We start from the raw sequence: 23011 nt of genomic DNA on the forward strand, positions 1-23011 counted from the left end.
CTACAACGGGGAAGAATAAGACACAATGCCTATATATTTGGACAGGCATATGGTGCTCTAATTTCAACTGCTGAACAAGAATTGACCCAAGTCTAAGCTTGCTCTCAGAAGGAGAATAGGGCTTGAAAATTTCCCGCTGCTTTGTGACCAGTTCCAAAAGTGGGAAGTTGAGCAGGGGATCTCAGGGAGCCTATAATTCATGGGCCTGCAGGATGGTCAAAGACACCTAATGTGGACAAATGACTTGGGTTGAGCCAGAGAAAAGAACTTGAGAGCAAGGCAGAATTGCAAAAATGGGATTTCAAGAGGGAGACGCGTATCGCCTGGTAAGAACCTAGAAAGTGGCAGTAGTTCAACCATGCCTTTGTCGAAAAACGGTGTATGCCTTTATCCTGAATATATTCCGAATAAAGGCATACACCGTTTTTGGGCAACCAGGCAGGGGCTCGGTCCAAATCAACACTACATAGTGCTATCACTTCCCATCTAAACAAAGGGTCATCTACGAAAAGTGTAAAGACTAGAAATTCAGGGTAGCATGGAGGTAAATCGTACCCACATTTTGTGGATTCCGGGATGACCAATTGCAATCGGCACCCTGGCGAATTCTATGGTGTATTCGAAGATAAAGTAAGAAACAATGCTACAGCACATAGGACACTTCCATTCAAGGACGTATATTTTCAGGAAAACCAAAGAACCTCAGGTCACAGGCAACCCAACATTTACTGCTGCTCTCTTTACAAAAGCCTTGACTAGGATACAATCTAAATTTCCATGGACGGAAAACATGGATGGAGAATATGTGATTCTTATCTACAATGATATATTACTGAGCCAGGAAATCAATGAAATAACGTCACTTGCCGCCAAAGGAGTGTTCGGAGTTACAATCATTCTCAGTAAATTTAGTCACATAGAAAAAAGTGGTTTATCAAAGATATGAGGTACAGGTGGAATAAAAAAATTGCGTCCCATGAATGAAATGGCAGACGAGAGAAAAGCATCACACATTTAGCAAACACACTTATGCCTGTAGGAGCGCGAAGGTCACTTGAGGTGAGGAAAAAACAGGTGTTTTCAATGAGCACAGATACCATTCCATATAGACCAAAGAGGGAATCAAGACAACTTACTCTAAACCTCAAAGGACTGAACTCAGCCCACTTTACACACCAGAAAAGATTATTTACAACTGGTTAGAATTTGAAAAACAATTTATCGATGTCTCTCTGGAAGATAATCAAGTGGATGCACAGCAGCAAGCAACACAGCACTCAAAATCGGCTACACCCCGTGAGAAAAATAAACTGCAAATTAAAGGCAGTGAGTGAGAGATAAATTCTTCGAGACTTCGTTCAGGGGCTGTCATTGAAGTTGTTTTGAGCATATATTAACACACAGAAGGATCGGACCTAAGGGAGGACACCCGTGGGTCTGAGTGTCTTCGTGAGCATGAGTCAGCAAATGCAGCCCTTGTCGAATAACACTGCCTTTTCCTGTTTCCATGGACCCGAAATCTCCAAATGCAGACGACCCTTCCTACAGCGAACACATGCATGGGACAGCCACAGGATGCTACCCCATTGGAACGGCAAAAAACATGAAAAGCCACCTCATCTTCTCATATCCTGGTGCTCGGGTTCAAGCTTTCAGCCGCTTTTCTGAAAATATACCCAATTGGGGAAGTCAGCACTTTCAAAACACTCTTACTTATAACTTGGAATTGGTTCCATGGATGAACTACAATGGGGAAGAATAAGAGACGATGGCTATATATTTGGACAGTCACATGGCGCTCTAATTTCCAATGCTGAAGAAGAATTGACCCAAGTCTAAGCTTGCTCTCGGAAGGAGAATTGGGCTTGAAAATGTCCTGCTGCTTTGGGACCAGTTCCGAAAGTGGGAAGTTGAGCCGGGGATCCCAGGGAGCCTATAATTCATGGCCCTGCAGGATGGTAAAAGGCACGTAATGTGGAAAAATGACTTGGGTTGAACCAGAGAAAACAACTTGAGAGCAAGGCAGAATTGCAAAACTGGGATTTCAAGAGGGAGAAGCGTCTCGCCTGGTAAGAACCCAGGATGTGGCAGTACTTCTTCAAACATGCCTTTGTCGAAAAACGGTGTATGCCTTTATCCTGAATATATTCCGAATAAAGGCATACACCGTTTTTGGGCAACCAGGCAGGGGCTCGGTGCAAATCAACACTACATAGTGCTATCACTTCCCATCTAAACAAAGGGTCATCTACGAAAAGTGTAAAGACTAGAAATTCAGGGTAGCATGGAGGTAAATCGTACCCACATTTTGTGGATTCCAGGATGAACAATGGCAATCAGCACCCTGGCAAAGTCTATGGTGTATTCAAAAATAATGTAAGAAACAAAGCTACAGCACATAGGACACTTCCACTCAAGGACGTATATTTTCAAGAAAACAAAAGAACCTCAGGTCACAGGCAACCCAACGTTTTCTGCTGCTATCTTTACAAAAGCCTCGACTAGGATACAATCTAAATTTCCTTGGAAGGAAAACATGGATGGAGAATATGTGATTCTTATCTACAATGATATATTACTGAGCCAGGAAATCAATGAAATAACGTCACTTGCCGCCAAAGGGGTGTTCGTAGTTACAATCATTCTCAGTGAATTTAGTCACATAGAAAAAAGTGGTTTATCAAAGATATGAGGTACAGGTGGAATATAAAATTGCGTCCCTTGAATGAAATGGCAGACGACAGAGAGAATTACACATTTAGCAAATAGACTTATGCCTGTAGGAGCGCAAGGTTCACATGAGGTGAGGAAAAACCAGGTGTTTTCAATGAGCACAGATACCATTCCATATAGACCAAGGAGGGAATCAAGACAACTTACTCTAAACCTCAAAGGACTGAACGCAGCCCACTTTACACACCAGAAAAGATTATTGACAACTGGTCAGAATTTGAAAAACAATTTATCTATTTCTCTCTGGAAGAGAATCTAGTGGATGCACAGCAGCAAGCAACACAGCACGGAAAATCGGCTACACCCGGTGAGAAAAATAAACTGCAAAATAAAGGCAGTGAGTGACAGATAAATTTTTCGAGACTTCATTCAGGGGCTGTGATTGGAGTTGTTTTCAGCATATATTAACACACAGAAAGATGGGACCTAAGGGAGGACAATCGTGGGTCTGAGTGTCTTCGTGAGCATGAGTCAGCAAATGCAGCCCTTGTAGAATAACACTGCCTTGCCCAGATTCCATTGACCCGATATCTCCAAATGTAGACGACCCTTCTACAGCGAACACATGCATGGGTCAGCCACAGGATGCTACCCCATTGGAACGGGACAAAACATGAAAAGGCACCTCATCTTCTGATATCCTGGTGCTCGGGTTCAAGCTTCCAGCCACTTTCCTGAAAATATCCCCACTTGGGGAAGTCAGCACTTTCAAAACCTTCTTTCTTATAGCTTGGAATTGGTTCCATGGATGAACTACAACGGGGAAGAATAAGACACGATGCCTATATATTTGGACAGGCATATGGTGCTCTAATTTCAACTGCTGAACAAGAATTGACCCAAGTCTAAGCTTGCTCTCAGAAGGAGAATAGGTCTTGAAAATTTCCCGCTGATTTGTGACCAGTTCCAAAAGTGGGAAGTTGAGCAGGGGATCTCAGCGAGCCTATAATTCATGGGCCTGCAGGATGGTCAAAGACACCTAATGTGGACAAATGACTTGGGTTGAGCCAGAGAAAAGAACTTGAGAGCAAGGCAGAATTGCAAAAATGGGATTTCAAGAGGGAGACGCGTCTCGCCTGGTAAGAACCTAGAATGTGGCAGTACTTCTTCAACCATGCCTTTGTCGAAAAACGGTGTATGCCTTTATCCTGAATATATTCCGAATAAAGGCATACACCGTTTTTGGGCAACCAGGCAGGGGCTCGGTGCAAATCAACACTACATAGTGCTATCACTTCCCATCTAAACAAAGGGTCATCTAGGAAAAGTGTAAAGACTAGAAATTCAGGGTAGCATGGAGGTAAATTGTACCCACATTTTGTGGATTCCAGGATGAGCAATGGCAATAGGCACCCTGGCGAAGTCTATGGTGTGTTCAAAAATAATGTAAGAAACAAAGCTACAGCACATAGGACACTTCCATTCAAGGACGTATATTTTCAAGAAAACCAAAGAACCTCAGGTCACAGGCAACCCAACGTTTACTGCTGCTCTCTTTACAAAAGCCTCGACTAGGATACAATCTAAATTTCCTTGGACGGAAAACATGGATGGAGAATATGTGATTCTTATCTACAATGATATATTACTGAGCCAGGAAATCAATGAAATAACGTCACTTGCCGCCAAACGAGTGTTCGTAGTTACAATCATTCTCAGTAAATTTAGTCACATAGAAAAAAGTGGTTTATCAAAGATATGAGGTACAGGTGGAATACAAAATTGCGTCCCATGAATGAAATGGCAGACGAGAGAAAGCATCACACATTTAGCAAACACACTTATGCCTGTAGGAGCGCGAAGGTCACTTGAGGTGAGGAAGAAACAGGTGTTTTCAATGAGCACAGATACCATTCCATATAGACCAAAGAGGGAATCAAGACAACTTACTCTAAACCTCAAAGGACTGAACTCAGCCCACTTTACACACCAGAGAAGATTATTTACAACTGGTTAGAATTTGAAAAACAATTTATCGATGTCTCTCTGGAAGAGAATCAAGTGGATGCACAGCCGCAAGCAACACAGCACTGAAAATCGGCTACACCCCGTGAGAAAAATAAACTGCAAAATAAAGGCAGTGAGTGACAGATAAATACTTCGAGACTTCGTTCAGGGGCTGTCATTGAAGTTGTTTTGAGCATATATTAACACACAGAAGGATCGGACCTAAGGGAGGACACTCGTGGGTCTGAGTGTCTTCGTGAGCATGAGTCAGCAAATGCAGCCCTTGTCGAATAACACTGCCTTTTCCTGATTCCATGGACCCGAAATCTCCAAATGCAGACGACCCTTCCTACAGCGAACACATGCATGGGACAGCCACAGGATGCTACCCCACTGGAACGGCAAAAAAACATGAAAATCCACCCCATCTTCTCATATCCTGGTGCTCGGGTTCAAGCTTTCAGCCGCTTTTCTGAAAATATACCCAATTGGTGAAGTCAGCACTTTCAAAACACTCTTACTTATAACTTGGAATTGGTTCCATGGATGAACTACAATGGGGAAGAATAAGAGACGATGGCTATATATTTGGACAGGCACATGGCGCTCTAATTTCCAATGCTGAACAAGAATTGACCCAAGTCTAAGCTTGCTCTCGGAAGGAGAATTGGGCTTGAATATTTCCTGCTGCTTTGGGACCAGTTCCGAAAGTGGGAAGTTGAGCCGGGGATCTCAGGGAGCCTATAATTCATGGCCCTGCAGGATGGTAAAAGGCACGTAATGTGGAAAAATGACTTGGGTTGAACCAGAGAAAAGAACTTGAGAGCAAGGCAGAATTGCAAAACTGGGATTTCAAGAGGGAGAAGCGTCTCGCCTGGTAAGAACCTAGGATGTGGCAGTACTTCTTCAAACATGCCTTTGTCAAAAAAGGGTGTATGCCTTTATCCTGAATATCTTTAGGATAAAGGCATATACCGATTTTGGGGAACCAGGCAGGGGCTCGGTGCAAATCAACACTACATAATGCTATCACTTCCCATCAAAACAAAGGGTCATGTACGAAAAGTGTAAAGACAAGAAATGCAGGGTAACGTGGAGGTAAATTGTACCCACATTTTTTGGATTGTGGAATGACCAATTGCAATCGGCACCCTGGCGAATTCTATGGTGTATTCGAAGATAAAGTAAGAAACAATGCTACAGCACATAGGACACTTCCACTCAAGGACATATATTTTAAAGGAAACCAAAGAACCTCAGGTCACAGGCAACCCAACGTTTACTGCTGCTCTCTTTACAAAAGCCTCGACGAGGATACAATCTAAATTTCCTTGGACGGAAACATGGATGAAGAATATGTGATTCTTATCTACAATGATATATTACAGAGCCAGGAAATCAATGAAATAACGTCACTTGGCGCCACCGGAGTGTTCTTAGTTACAATCATTCTCAGTGAATTTAGTCTCATAGAAAAAAGTGGTTTATCAAAGATATGAGGTACAGGTGGAATATAAAATTGCGTCCCTTGAATGAAATGGCAGACGACAGAGAGAATTACACATTTAGCAAATACACTTATGCCTGTAGGAGCGCAAAGTTCACATGAGGTGAGGAAAAACCAGGTGTTTTCAATGAGCACAGATACCATTCCATATAGACCAAGGAGGGAATCAAGACAACTTACTCTAAACCTCAAAGGACTGAACTCAGCCCACTTTACACACCAGAAAAGATTATTGACAACTGGTCAGAATTTGAAAAACAATTTATCTATGTCTCTCTGGAAGAGAATCTAGTGGATGCACAGCAGCAAGCAACACAGCACGGAAAATCGGCTACACCCGGTGAGAAAAATAAACTGCAAAATAAAGGCAGTGAGTGACAGATAAATTTTTCGAGACTTCGTTCAGGGGCTGTGATTGGAGTTGTTTTCAGCATATATTAACACACAGAAAGATGGGACCTCAGGGAGGACAATCGTGGGTCTGAGTGTCTTCGTGAGCATGAGTCAGCAAATGCAGCCCTTGTAGAATAACACTGCCTTGCCCTGATTCCATTGACCCGATATCTCCAAATGTAGACGACCCTTCTACAGCGAACACATGCATGGGTCAGCCACAGAATGCTACCCCATTGGAACGGGAAAAAACATGAAAAGGCACCTCATCTTCTCGTATCCTGGTGCTCGGGTTCAAGCTTCCAGCCACTTTCCTGAAAATATCCCCACTTGGGGAAGTCAGCACTTTCAAAACCTTCTTTCTTATAGCTTGGAATTGGTTCCATGGATGAACTACAACGGGGAAGAATAAGACACGATGCCTATATATTTGGACAGGCATATGGCGCTCTAATTTCAACTGCTGAACAAGAATTGACCCAAGTCTAAGCTTGCTCTCAGAAGGAGAATAGGGCTTGAAAATTTCCCGCTGATTTGTGACCAGTTCCAAAAGTGGGAAGTTGAGCAGGGGATCTCAGCGAGCCTATAATTCATGGGCCTGCAGGGTGGTCAAAGACACCTAATGTGGACAAATGACTTGGGTTGAGCCAGAGAAAAGAACTTGAGAGCAAGGCAGAATTGCAAAAATGGGATTTCAAGAGGGAGACGCGTCTCGCCTGGTAAGAACATAGAATGTGGCAGTACTTCTTCAACCATGCCTTTGTCGAAAAACGGTGTATGCCTTTATCCTGAATATATTCCGAATAAAGGCATACACCATTTTTGGGCAACCAGGCAGGGGCTCGGTGCAAATCAACACTACATAGTGCTATCACTTCCCAGCTAAACAAAGGGTCATCTACGAAAAGTGTAAAGACTAGAAATTCAGGGTAGCATGGAGGTAAATCGTACCCACATTTTGTGGATTCCAGGATGAACAATGGCAATCGGCACCCTGGCGAAGTCTATGGTGTATTCAAAAATAATGAAAGAAACAAAGCTACAGCACATAGGACACTTCCACTCAAGGACGTATATTTTCAAGAAAACCAAAGAACCTCAGGTCACAGGCAACCCAACGTTTACTGCTGCTCTCTTTACAAAAGCCTCGACTAGGATACAATCTAAATTTCCTTGGACGGAAAACATGGATGGAGAATATGTGATTCTTATCTACAATGATATATTACTGAGCCAGGAAATCAATGAAATAACGTCACTTGCCGCCAAAGGAGTGTTCGTAGTTACAATCATTCTCAGTAAATTTAGTCACATAGAAAAAAGTGGTTTATCAAAGATATGAGGTACAGGTGGAATACAAAATTGCGTCCCATGAATGAAATGGCAGACGAGAGAAAGCATCACACATTTAGCAAACACACTTATGCCTGTAGGAGCGCGAAGGTCACTTGAGGTGAGGAACAACCAGGTGTTTCCAATGAGCACAGATACCATTCCATATAGACCAAAGAGGGAATCAAGACAACTTACTCTAAACCTCAAAGGACTGAACTCAGCCCACTTTACACACCAGAGAAGATTATTTACAACTGGTTAGAATTTGAAAAACAATTTATCGATGTCTCTCTGGAAGAGAATCAAGTGGATGCACAGCCGCAAGCAACACAGCACTGAAAATCGGCTACACACCGTGAGAAAAATAAACTGCAAAATAAAGGCAGTGAGTGAGAGATAAATTCTTTGAGACTTCGTTCAGGGGCTGTCATTGAAGTTGTTTTGAGCATATATTAACACACAGAAGGATCGGACCTAAGGGAGGACACTCGTGGGTCTGAGTGTCTTCGTGAGCATGAGTCAGCAAATGCAGCCCTTGTCGAATAACACTGCCTTTTCCTGATTCCATGGACCCGAAATCTCCAAATGCAGACGACCCTTCCTACAGCGAACACATGCATGGGACAGCCACAGGATGCTACCCCATTGGAACGGCAAAAAAACATGAAAATCCACCCCATCTTCTCATATCCTGGTGCTCGGGTTCAAGCTTTCAGCCGCTTTTTTGAAAATATACCCAATTGGTGAAGTCAGCACTTTCAAAGCACTCTTACTTATAACTTGGAATTGGTTCCATGGATGAACTACAATGGGGAAGAATAAGAGACGATGGCTATATATTTGGACAGGCACATGGCGCTCTAATTTCCAATGCTGAACAAGAATTGACCCAAGTCTAAGCTTGCTCTCAGAAGGAGAATTGGGCTTGAAAATTTCCTGCTGCTTTGGGACCAGTTCCGAAAGTGGGAAGTTGAGCCGGGGATCTCAGGGAGCCTATAATTCATGGCCCTGCAGGATGGTAAAAGGCACGTAATGTGGAAAAATGACTTGGGTTGAACCAGAGAAAAGAACTTGAGAGCAAGGCAGAATTGCAAAACTGGGATTTCAAGAGGGAGAAGCGTCTCGCCTGGTAAGAACCTAGGATGTGGCAGTACTTCTTCAAACATGCCTTTTTCAAAAAAGGGTGTATGCCTTTATCCTGAATATATTCCGAATAAAGGCATACACCGTTTTTGGGGAACCAGGCAGGGGCTCGGTGCAAATCAAAACTACATAATGCTATCACTTCCCATCAAAACAAAGGGTCATGTACGAAAAGTGTAAAGACAAGAAATGCAGGGTAACGTGGAGGTAAATCGTACCCACATTTTGTGGATTGTGAGATGACCAATTGCAATCGGCACCCTGGCGAATTCTATGGTGTATTCGAAGATAAAGTAAGAAACAATGCTACAGCACTTAGGACACTTCCACTCAAGGACGTATATTTTCAAGTAAACCAAAGAACGTTAGGTCACAGGCAACCGAACGTTTACTGCTGCTCTCTTTACAAAAGCCTCGACTAGGATACAATCTAAATTTCCTTGGACGGAAACATGGATGAAGAATATGTGATTCTTATCTACAATGATATATTACAGAGCCAGGAAATCAATGAAATAACGTTACTTGGCGCCACCGGAGTGTTCTTAGTTACAATCATTCTCAGTGAATATAGTCACATAGAAAAAAGTGGTTTATCAAAGATATGAGGTACAGGTGGAATATAAAATTGCGTCCCTTGAATGAAATGGCAGACGACAGAGAGAATTACACATTTAGCAAACACACTTATGCCTGTAGGAGCGCAAAGGTCACATGAGGTGAGGAAAAACCAGGTGTTTTCAATGAGCACAGATACCATTCCGTATAGACCAAGGAGGGCATCAAGACAACTTACTCTAAACCTCAAAGGACTGAACTCAGCCCACTTTACACACCAGAAAAGATTATTGACAACTGGTCAGAATTTGAAAAACAATTTATCGATGTCTCTCTGGAAGAGAATCAAGTGGATGCACAGCAGCAAGCAACACAGCACGGAAAATCAGCTACACCCGGTGAGAAAAATAAACTGCAAAATAAAGGCAGTGAGGGAGAGATAAATTCTTCGAGGCTTCGTTCAGGGGCTGTGATTGGAGTTGTTTTCAGCATATATTAACACACAGAATGATGGGACCTAAGGGAGGACAATCGTGGGTCTGAGTGTCTTCATGAGCATGAGTCAGCAAATGCAGCCCTTGTAGAATAACACTGCCTTGCCCTGATTCCATTGACCCGAAATCTCCAAATGTAGACGACCCTTCTACAGCGAACACATGCATGGGTAAGCCACAGGATGCTACCCCATTGGAATGAGAAAAAACATGAAAAGGCACCTCATCTTCTCATATCCTTGTGTTGGGGTTCAAGCTTCCAGCCACTTTCCTGAAAATATCCCCTCTTGGGGAAGTCAGCACTTTCAAAACCTTCTTTCTTATAGCTTGGAATTGGTTCCATGGATGAACTACAACGGGGAAGAATAAGACACGATGCCTATATATTTGGACAGGCACATGGCGCTCTAATTTCAACTGCTGAACAAGAATTGACCCAAGTCTAAGCTTCCTCTCAGAAGGAGAATAGGGCTTGAAAATTTCCTGCTGCTTTGTGACCAGTTCCAAACGTAGGAAGTTGACAGGGGATCTCAGGGAGCCTATAATTCATGGGCCTGCAGGATGGTCAAAGACACCTAATGTGGAAAAATGACTTGGGTTTAACCAGAGAAAAGAACTTGAGAGCAAGGCAGAATTGCAAAACTGGGATTTCAAGAGGGAGAAGCGCCTCGCCTGGTAAGAACCTAGAATGTGGCAGTACTTCTTCAACCATGCCTTTGTCGAAAAACGGTGTATGCCTTTATCCTGAATATATTCCGAATAAAGGCATACACCGTTTTTGGGCAACCAGGCAGGGGCTCGGTGCAAATCAAAACTACATAATGCTGTCACTTCCCATCAAAACAAAGTGTCATGTAGGAAAAGTGTAAAGACAAGAAATGCAGGGTAACGTGGAGTTAAATCGTACTCACATTTTGTGGATTGTGAGATGACCAATTGCAATTGGCACCCTGGCGAAGTCTATGGTGTATTCGAAGATAAAGTAAGAAACAAAGCTACAGCACATAGGACACTTCCACTCAAGGACGTATATTTTCAGGAAAACCAAAGAACCTCAGGTCACAGGCAACCGAACGTTTACTGCTGCTCTCTTTAAAAAAGCCTCGACGAGGATACAATCTAAATTTCCTTGGACGGAAAACATGGATGAAGAATATGTAATTCTTTTCTACAATGATATATTACAGAGCCAGGAATTCAATGAAATAACGTCACTTTCCGCCACCGGAGTGTTCTTAGTTACAATCATTCTCAGTGAATTTAGTCACATAGAAAAAAGTGGTTTATCAAAGATATGAGGTACAGGTGGAATATAAAATTGCGTCCCTTGAATGAAATGGCAGACGACAGAGAGAATTACACATTTAGCAAACACACTTATGCCTGTAGGAGCGCAAAGGTCACATGAGGTAAGGAAAAACCAGGTGTTTTCAATGAGCACAGATACCATTCCATATAGACCAAGGAGGGAATCAAGACAACTTACTCTAAACCTCAAAGGACTGAACTCAGCCCAATTTACACACCAGAAAAGATTATTGACAACTGGTCAGAATTTGAAAAACAATTTATCTATGTCTCTCTGGAGGAGAATCTAGTGGATGCACAGCAGCAAGCAACACAGCACGGAAAATCGGCTACACCCGGTGAGAAAAATAAACTGCAAAATAAAGGAAGTGAGTGACAGATAAATTCTTTGAGACTTCGTTCAGGGGCTGTGATTGGCGTTGTTTTCAGCATATAATCACACACAGAAAGATGGGACCTAAGGGAGGACAATCGTGGGTCTGAGTGTCTTCGTGAGCATGAGTCAGCAAAAGCAGCCCTTGTAGAATAACACTGCCTTGCCCTGATTCCATTGACCCGAAATCTCCAAATGTAGACGACCCTTCTACAGCGAACACATGCATGGGTCAGCCACAGGATGCTACCCCATTGGAACGGGAAAAAACATGAAAAGGCACCTCATCTTCTCATATCCTGGTGCTCGGGTTCAAGCTTCCAGCCACTTTCCTGAAAATATCCCCACTTGGGGAAGTCAGCACTTTCAAAACCTTCTTTCTTATAGCTTGGAATTGGTTCCATGGATGAACTACAATGGGGAAGAATAAGACACGATGCCTATATATTTGGACAGATATATGGTGCTCTAATTTCAACTGCTGAACAAGAATTGACCCAAGTCTAAGCTTGCTCTCAGAAGGAGAATAGGGCTTGAAAATTTCCCGCTGATTTGTGACCAGTTCCAAAAGTGGGAAGTTGAGCAGGGGATCTCAGGGAGCCTATAATTCATGGGCCTGCAGGATGGTCAAAGACACCTAATGTGGACAAATGACTTGGGTTGAGCCAGAGAAAAGAATTTGAGAGCAAGGCAGAATTGCAAAACTGGGATTTCAATAGGGAGAAGCGTCTCGCCTGGTAAGAACCTAGGATGTGGCAGTACTTCTTTAAACATGCCTTTGTCGAAAAAGGGTGTATGCCTTTATCCTGAATATGTTTAGGATAAAGGCATAAACCATTTTTGGTCCACCAGGCAGGGGCTCGGTGCAAAACAACACTACATAGTGCTATCACTTCCCATCTAAACAAAGGGTCATCTACGAAAAGTGTAAACACTAGAAATTCAGGGTAGCATGGAGGTAAATCGTACCCACATTTTGTGGATCCCGGGATGAACAATTGGAATCGGCACCATGGCGAAGTCTATGGTGTATTCAAAAATAATGTAAGAAACAAAGCTACAGCACATAGGACACTTCCACTCAAGGACGTATACTTTCAAGAAAAACAAAGAATCTCAGGTCACAGGCAACCCAACGTTTACTGCTGCTCTTTTTCCAAAAGCCTAGACTAGGATACAATCTAAATTTCCTTGGACGGAAAACATGGATGGAGAATATGTGATTCTTATCTGCAATGATATATTACAGAGCCAGGAAATCAATGAAATAACGTCACTTGCCGCCACCGGAGTGTTCTTAGTTACAATCATTCTCAGTGAATTTAGTCCCATAGAAAAAAGTGGTTTATCAAAGATATGAGGTACAGGTGGAATATAAAATTGCATCCCTTGAACGAAATGGCAGACGACAGAAATAATTACACATTTAGCAAACCCACTTATGCCTGTAGGAGCGCAAAGGTCACTTGAGGTGAGGAAAAACCAGGTGTTTTCAATGAGCACAGATATCATTCCATGTAGACCAAAGTGGGAATCAAGACAACTTACTCTAAACATCAAAGGATTGAACTCAGCCCACTTTACACACCAAAAAAGTATATTGACATCTGGTCATAATTTGAAAAACAATTTATCGATGTCTCTCTGGAAGAGAATGAAGTGGATGCACAGCAGCAAGCAACACAGCACTGAAAATCGGCTACACCCCGTGAGAAAAATAAACTGCCAAATAAAGGCAGTGAATGAGAGATAAATACTTCGAGACTTCATTCAGGGGCTGTGTTTGAAGTTGTTTTGAGCATATATTAACACACAGAAAGATGGGACCTAAGGGAGGACACTCGTGGGTCTGAGTGACTTCGTGAGCATGAGTCAGCAAATGCAGCCCTTGTCGAATAACACTGCCTTTTCCTGATTCCATGGACCCGAAATCTCCAAATGCAGACGACCCTTCCTACAGCGAACACATGCATGGGACAGCCACAGGATGCTACCCCACTGGAACGGCAAAAAAACATGAAAATCCACCCCATCTTCTCATATCCTGGTGCTCGGGTTCAAGCTTTCAGCCGCTTTTCTGAAAATATACCCAATTGGTGAAGTCAGCACTTTCAAAACACTCTTACTTATAAATTGGAATTGGTTCCATGGATGAACTACAATGGGGAAGAATAAGAGACGATGGCTATATATTTGGACAGGCACATGGCGCTCTAATTTCCAATGCTGAACAAGAATTGACCCAAGTCTAAGCTTGCTCTCGGAAGGAGAATTGGGCTTGAAAATTTCCTGCTGCTTTGGGACCAGTTCCAAAATTGGGAAGTTGAGCCGGGGATCTCAGGGAGCCTATAATTCATGGCCCTGCAGGATGGTAAAAGGCACGTAATGTGGAAAAATGACTTGGGTTGAACCAGAGAAAAGAACTTGAGAGCAAGGCAGAATTGCAAAACTGGGATTTCAAGAGGGAGAAGCGTCTCGCCTGGTAAGAACCTAGGATGTGGCAGTACTTCTTCAAACATGCCTTTGTCAAAAAAGTGTGTATGCCTTTATCCTGAATATCTTTAGGATAAAGGCATATACCGATTTTGGGGAACCAGGCAGGGGCTCGGTGCAAATCAACACTACATAATGCTATCACTTCCCATCAAAACAAAGGGTCATGTACGAAAAGTGTAAAGACAAGAAATGCAGGGTAACGTGGAGGTAAATTGTACCCACATTTTGTGTATTGTGGGATGACCAATTGCAATCGCCACCCTGGCGAATTCTATGGTGTATTCGAAGATAAAGTAAGAAACAATGCTACAGCACTTAGGACACTTCCACTCAAGGACGTATATTTTCAAGGAAACCAAAGAACGTTAGGTCACAGGCAACCGAACGTTTACTGCTGCTCTCTTTACAAAAGCCTCGAGTAGGATACAATCTAAATTTCCTTGGACGGAAACATGGATGAAGAATATGTGATTCTTATCTACAATGATATATTACAGAGCCAGGAAATCAATGAAATAACGTAACTTGGCGCCACCGGAGTGTTCTTAGTTACAATCATTCTCAGTGAATATAGTCACATAGAAAAAAGTGGTTTATCAAAGATATGAGGTACAGGTGGAATATAAAATTGCATCCCTTGAATGAAATGGCAGACGAGAGAAAGCATCACACATTTAGCAAACACACTTATGCCTGTAGGAGCGCGAAGGTCACTTGAGGTGAGGAAAAAACAGGTGTTTTCAATGAGCACAGATACCATTCCATATAGACCAAAGAGGGCATCAAGACAACTTACTCTAAACCTCAAAGGACTGAACTCAGCCCACTTTACACACCAGAAAAGATTATTTACAACTGGTTAGAATTTGAAAAACAATTTATCGATGTCTCTCTGGAAGAGAATCAAGTGGATGCACAGCAGCAAGCAACACAGCACTCAAAATCGGCTACACCCCGTGAGAAAAATAAACTGCAAAATAAAGGCAGTGAGGGAGAGATAAATTCTTCGAGACTTCATTCAGGTGCTGTGATTGGAGTTGTTTTGAGTATATATTAACACACAGAAAGATGGGACCTAAGGGAGGACAATCGTGGGTCTGAGTGTCTTCATGAGCATGAGTCAGCAAATGCAGTCCTTGTAGATTAACACTGCCTTGCCCTGATTCCATTGACCAGAATTCTCCAAATGTAGACGACCATTCTACAGCGAACACATGCATGGGTCAGCCACAGGATGCTACCCCATTGGAACGGGAAAAAACATGAAAAGGCACCTCATCTTCTCATATCCTGGTGCTCGGGTTCAAGCTTCCAGCCGCTTTTCTGAAAGTATCCCCACTTGGGGAAGTCAGCACTTTCAAAACCTTCTTTCTTATAGCTTGGAATTGGTTCCATGGATGAACTACAACGGGGAAGAATAAGAGACGATGGCTATATATTTGGACAGGCACATGGCGCTCTAATTTCAACTGCTGAACAAGAATTGACCCAAGTCTAAGCTTCCGCTCAGAAGGAGAATAGGGCATGAAAATTTCCTGCTGCTTTGTGAACAGTTCCAAACGTAGGAAGTTGACAGGGGATCTCAGGGAGCCTATAATTCATGGGCCTGCAGGATGGTCAAAGACACCTAATGTGGACAAATGACTTGGGTTATACCAGAGAAAAGAACGTGAGAGCAAGGCAGAATTGCAAAAATGGGATTTCAAGAGGGAGAAGTGTCTCGCCTGGTAAGAACCTAGGATGTGGCAGTACTTCTTCAACCATGCCTTTATCAAAAAAGGGTGTATGCCTTTATCCTGAATATATTCCGGATAAAGGCATACACCGTTTTGGGGCAACCAGGCAGGGACTCGGTGCAAATCAAAGCTACATAATGCTGTCACTTCCCATCAAAACAAAGAGTCATGTAGGAAAAGTGTAAAGACAAGAAATGCAGGGTAACGTGGAGGTAAATCGTACCCACATTTTGTGGATTGTCGGATGACCAATTGCAATTGGCACCCTGGCGAAGTCTATGGTGTATTCGAAAAGAAAGTAAGAAACAAAGATACAGCACATAGGACAATTCCACTCAAGGACGTATATTTTCAGGAAAACCAAAGAACCTCAGGTCACAGGCAACCGAACGTTTACTGCTGCTCTCTTTACAAAAGCCTCGACTAGGATACAATCTAAATTTCCTTGGACGGAAAACATGGATGGAGAATATGTGATTCTTATCTACAATGATATATTACAGAGGCAGGAAATCAATGAAATAACGTCACTTGGCGCCACCGGAGTGTTCTTAGTTACAATCATTCTCTGTGAATTTAGTCACATAGAAAAAAAGTGGTTTATCAAAGATATGAGGTACAGGTGGAATATAAAATTGCGTCCCTTGAACGAAATGGCAGACGACAGAGAGAATTACACATTTAGCAAACACACTTATGCCTGTAGGAGCGCAAAGGTCACATGAGGTAAGGAAAAACCAGGTGTTTTCAATGAGCACAGATACCATTCCATATAGACCAAGGAGGGAATCAAGACAACTTACTCTAAACCTCAAAGGACTGAACTCAGCCCAATTTACACACCAGAAAAGATTATTGACAACTGGTCAGAATTTGAAAAACAATTTATCTATGTCTCTCTGGAGGAGAATCTAGTGGATGCACAGCAGCAAGCAACACAGCACGGAAAATTGGCTACACCCGGTGAGAAAAATAAACTGCAAAATAAAGGCAGTGAGTGACAGATAAATTCTTTGAGACTTCGTTCAGGGGCTGTGATTGGCGTTGTTTTCAGCATATAATCACACACAGAAAGATGGGACCTAAGGGAGGACAATCGTGGGTCTGAGTGTCTTCGTGAGCATGAGTCAGCAAAAGCAGCCCTTGTAGAATAACACTGCCTTGCCCTGATTCCATTGACCCGAAATCTCCAAATGTAGACGACCCTTCTACAGCGAACACATGCATGGGTCAGCCACAGGATGCTACCCCATTGGAACGGGAAAAAACATGAAAAGGCACCTCATCTTCTCATATCCTGGTGCTCGGGTTCAAGCTTCCAGCCACTTTCCTGAAAATATCCCCACTTGGGGAAGTCAGCACTTTCAAAACCTTCTTTCTTATAGCTTGGAATTGGTTCCATGGATGAACTACAATGGGGAAGAATAAGACACGATGCCTATATATTTGGACAGATATATGGTGCTCTAATTTCAACTGCTGAACAAGAATTGACCCAAGTCTAAGCTTGCTCTCAGAAGGAGAATAGGGCTTGAAAATTTCCCGCTGATTTGTGACCAGTTCCAAAAGTGGGAAGTTGAGCAGGGGATCTCAGGGAGCCTATAATTCATGGGCCTGCAGGATGGTCAAAGACACCTAATGTGGACAAATGACTTGGGTTGAGCCAGAGAAAAGAATTTGAGAGCAAGGCAGAATTGCAAAACTGGGATTTCAATAGGGAGAAGCGTCTCGCCTGGTAAGAACCTAGGATGTGGCAGTACTTCTTTAAACATGCCTTTGTCGAAAAAGGGTGTATGCCTTTATCCTGAATATGTTTAGGATAAAGGCATAAACCATTTTTGGTCCACCAGGCAGGGGCTCGGTGCAAAACAACACTACATAGTGCTATCACTTCCCATCTAAACAAAGGGTCATCTACGAAAAGTGTAAACACTAGAAATTCAGGGTAGCATGGAGGTAAATCGTACCCACATTTTGTGGATCCCGGGATGAACAATTGGAATCGGCACCATGGCGAAGTCTATGGTGTATTCAAAAATAATGTAAGAAACAAAGCTACAGCACATAGGACACTTCCACTCAAGGACGTATACTTTCAAGAAAAACAAAGAATCTCAGGTCACAGGCAACCCAACGTTTACTGCTGCTCTTTTTCCAAAAGCCTAGACTAGGATACAATCTAAATTTCCTTGGACGGAAAACATGGATGGAGAATATGTGATTCTTATCTGCAATGATATATTACAGAGCCAGGAAATCAATGAAATAACGTCACTTGCCGCCACCGGAGTGTTCTTAGTTACAATCATTCTCAGTGAATTTAGTCCCATAGAAAAAAGTGGTTTATCAAAGATATGAGGTACAGGTGGAATATAAAATTGCATCCCTTGAACGAAATGGCAGACGACAGAAATAATTACACATTTAGCAAACCCACTTATGCCTGTAGGAGCGCAAAGGTCACTTGAGGTGAGGAAAAACCAGGTGTTTTCAATGAGCACAGATATCATTCCATGTAGACCAAAGTGGGAATCAAGACAACTTACTCTAAACATCAAAGGATTGAACTCAGCCCACTTTACACACCAAAAAAGTTTATTGACATCTGGTCATAATTTGAAAAACAATTTATCGATGTCTCTCTGGAAGAGAATGAAGTGGATGCACAGCAGCAAGCAACACAGCACTGAAAATCGGCTACACCCCGTGAGAAAAATAAACTGCCAAATAAAGGCAGTGAATGAGAGATAAATACTTCGAGACTTCATTCAGGGGCTGTGTTTGAAGTTGTTTTGAGCATATATTAACACACAGAAAGATGGGACCTAAGGGAGGACACTCGTGGGTCTGAGTGACTTCGTGAGCATGAGTCAGCAAATGCAGCCCTTGTCGAATAACACTGCCTTTTCCTGATTCCATGGACCCGAAATCTCCAAATGCAGACGACCCTTCCTACAGCGAACACATGCATGGGACAGCCACAGGATGCTACCCCACTGGAACGGCAAAAAAACATGAAAATCCACCCCATCTTCTCATATCCTGGTGCTCGGGTTCAAGCTTTCAGCCGCTTTTCTGAAAATATACCCAATTGGTGAAGTCAGCACTTTCAAAACACTCTTACTTATAACTTGGAATTGGTTCCATGGATGAACTACAATGGGGAAGAATAAGAGACGATGGCTATATATTTGGACAGGCACATGGTGCTCTAATTTCCAATGCTGAACAAGAATTGACCCAAGTCTAAGCTTGCTCTCGGAAGGAGAATTGGGCTTGAAAATTTCCTGCTGCTTTGGGACCAGTTCCGAAATTGGGAAGTTGAGCCGGGGATCTCAGGGAGCCTATAATTCATGGCCCTGCAGGATGGTAAAAGGCACGTAATGTGGAAAAATGACTTGGGTTGAACCAGAGAAAAGAACTTGAGAGCAAGGCAGAATTGCAAAACTGGGATTTCAAGAGGGAGAAGCGTCTCGCCTGGTAAGAACCTAGGATGTGGCAGTACTTCTTCAAACATGCCTTTGTCAAAAAAGTGTGTATGCCTTTATCCTGAATATCTTTAGGATAAAGGCATATACCGATTTTGGGGAACCAGGCAGGGGCTCGGTGCAAATCAACACTACATAATGCTATCACTTCCCATCAAAACAAAGGGTCATGTACGAAAAGTGTAAAGACAAGAAATGCAGGGTAACGTGGAGGTAAATTGTACCCACATTTTGTGGATTGTGGGATGACCAATTGCAATCGCCACCCTGGCGAATTCTATGGTGTATTCGAAGATAAAGTAAGAAACAATGCTACAGCACTTAGGACACTTCCACTCAAGGACGTATATTTTCAAGGAAACCAAAGAACGTTAGGTCACAGGCAACCGAACGTTTACTGCTGCTCTCTTTACAAAAGCCTCGAGTAGGATACAATCTAAATTTCCTTGGACGGAAACATGGATGAAGAATATGTGATTCTTATCTACAATGATATATTACAGAGCCAGGAAATCAATGAAATAACGTAACTTGGCGCCACCGGAGTGTTCTTAGTTACAATCATTCTCAGTGAATATAGTCACATAGAAAAAAGTGGTTTATCAAAGATATGAGGTACAGGTGGAATATAAAATTGCATCCCTTGAATGAAATGGCAGACGAGAGAAAGCATCACACATTTAGCAAACACACTTATGCCTGTAGGAGCGCGAAGGTCACTTGAGGTGAGGAAAAAACAGGTGTTTTCAATGAGCACAGATACCATTCCATATAGACCAAAGAGGGCATCAAGACAACTTACTCTAAACCTCAAAGGACTGAACTCAGCCCACTTTACACACCAGAAAAGATTATTTACAACTGGTTAGAATTTGAAAAACAATTTATCTATGTCTCTCTGGAAGAGAATCAAGTGGATGCACAGCAGCAAGCAACACAGCACTCAAAATCGGCTACACCCCGTGAGAAAAATAAACTGTAAAATAAAGGCAGTGAGGGAGAGATAAATTCTTCGAGACTTCGTTCAGGTGCTGTGATTGGAGTTGTTTTGAGTATATATTAACACACAGAAAGATGGGACCTAAGGGAGGACAATCGTGGGTCTGAGTGTCTTCATGAGCATGAGTCAGCAAATGCAGTCCTTGTAGATTAACACTGCCTTGCCCTGATTCCATTGACCAGAAATCTCCAAATGTAGACGACCATTCTACAGCGAACACATGCATGGGTCAGCCACAGGATGCTACCCCATTGGAACGGGAAAAAACATGAAAAGGCACCTCATCTTCTCATATCCTGGTGCTCGGGTTCAAGCTTCCAGCCGCTTTTCTGAAAGTATCCCCACTTGGGGAAGTCAGCACTTTCAAAACCTTCTTTCTTATAGCTTGGAATTGGTTCCATGGATGAACTACAACGGGGAAGAATAAGAGACGATGGCTATATATTTGGACAGGCACATGGCGCTCTAATTTCAACTGCTGAACAAGAATTGACCCAAGTCTAAGCTTCCGCTCAGAAGGAGAATAGGGCATGAAAATTTCCTGCTGCTTTGTGAACAGTTCCAAACGTAGGAAGTTGACAGGGGATCTCAGGGAGCCTATAATTCATGGGCCTGCAGGATGGTCAAAGACACCTAATGTGGACAAATGACTTGGGTTATACCAGAGAAAAGAACGTGAGAGCAAGGCAGAATTGCAAAAATGGGATTTCAAGAGGGAGAAGTGTCTCGCCTGGTAAGAACCTAGGATGTGGCAGTACTTCTTCAACCATGCCTTTATCAAAAAAGGGTGTATGCCTTTATCCTGAATATATTCCGGATAAAGGCATACACCGTTTTGGGGCAACCAGGCAGGGACTCGGTGCAAATCAAAGCTACATAATGCTGTCACTTCCCATCAAAACAAAGAGTCATGTAGGAAAAGTGTAAAGACAAGAAATGCAGGGTAACGTGGAGGTAAATCGTACCCACATTTTGTGGATTGTCGGATGACCAATTGCAATTGGCACCCTGGCGAAGTCTATGGTGTATTCGAAAAGAAAGTAAGAAACAAAGATACAGCACATAGGACAATTCCACTCAAGGACGTATATTTTCAGGAAAACCAAAGTACCTCAGGTCACAGGCAACCGAACGTTTACTGCTGCTCTCTTTACAAAAGCCTCGACTAGGATACAATCTAAATTTCCTTGGACGGAAAACATGGATGGAGAATATGTGATTCTTATCTACAATGATATATTACAGAGGCAGGAAATCAATGAAATAACGTCACTTGGCGCCACCGGAGTGTTCTTAGTTACAATCATTCTCTGTGAATTTAGTCACATAGAAAAAAAGTGGTTTATCAAAGATATGAGGTACAGGTGGAATATAAAATTGCGTCCCTTGAACGAAATGGCAGACGACAGAGAGAATTACACATTTAGCAAACACACTTATGCCTGTAAGAGCGAAGAGGTCACATGAGGTGAGGAAAAACCAGGTGTTTTCAAGGAGCACAGATACCATTCCATATAGACCAAAGAGGGAATCAAGACAACTTACTCTAAACCTCAAAGGACTGAACTCAGCCCACTTTACACACCAGAAAAGATTATTGGCAATGGTCAGAATTTGAAAAACAATTTATCGATGTCTCTCTGGAAGAGAATCTAGTGGATGTACAGCAGCAAGCAACACAGCATGGAAAATCGGCTAAACCCCGTGAGAAAAATAAACTGCAAAATAAAGGCAGTGAGTGACAGATAAATTCTACGAGACTTCATTCAGTGGCTGTGACTGAAGTTGTTTTGAGTATATATTAACACACAGAAAGATGGGACCTAAGGGAGGACAATCGTGGGTCTGAGTGTCTTCATGAGCATGAGTCAGCAAATGCAGTCCTTGTAGATTAACACTGCCTTGCCCTGATTCCATTGACCAGAAATCTCCAAATGTAGACGACCATTCTACAGCGAACACATGCATGGGTCAGCCACAGGATTCTACCCCATTGGAATGGGAAAAATCATGAAAAGTCACCTTATTTTCTCATATCCTGGTGCTCGGGTTCAAGCTTCCAGCCGCTTTTCTGAAAGTATTCCCACTTGGGGAAGTCAGCACTTTCAAAACACTCTTTCTTATAGCTTGGAATTGGTTCCATGGATGAACTACAATGGGGAAGAATAAGACACGATGCCTATATATTTGGACAGGCACGTGGTGCTCTAATTTCAACTGCTGAACAAGAATTGACCCAAGTCTAAGCTTGCTCTCAGAAGGAGAATAGGACTTGAAAATTTCCTGCTGCTTTGTGACCAGTTCCGAAAGTGGGAAGTTGAGCAGGGGATCTCAGGGAGCCTATAATTCATGGCCCTGCAGGATGGTCAAAGACACCTAATGTGGAAAAATGACTTGGGTTGAGCCATAGGAAAGAACTTGAGAGCAAGGCAGAATTGCAAAACTGGGATTTCAAGAGGGAGAATCGTCTCGCCTGGTAAGAACCTAGAATGTGGCAGTA

The sequence above is a fragment of the Kogia breviceps genome, chromosome 20 (genome assembly GCF_026419965.1).
Source record: "Kogia breviceps isolate mKogBre1 chromosome 20, mKogBre1 haplotype 1, whole genome shotgun sequence".
NCBI classification, from domain to species: Eukaryota; Metazoa; Chordata; class Mammalia; order Artiodactyla; family Physeteridae; genus Kogia; species Kogia breviceps.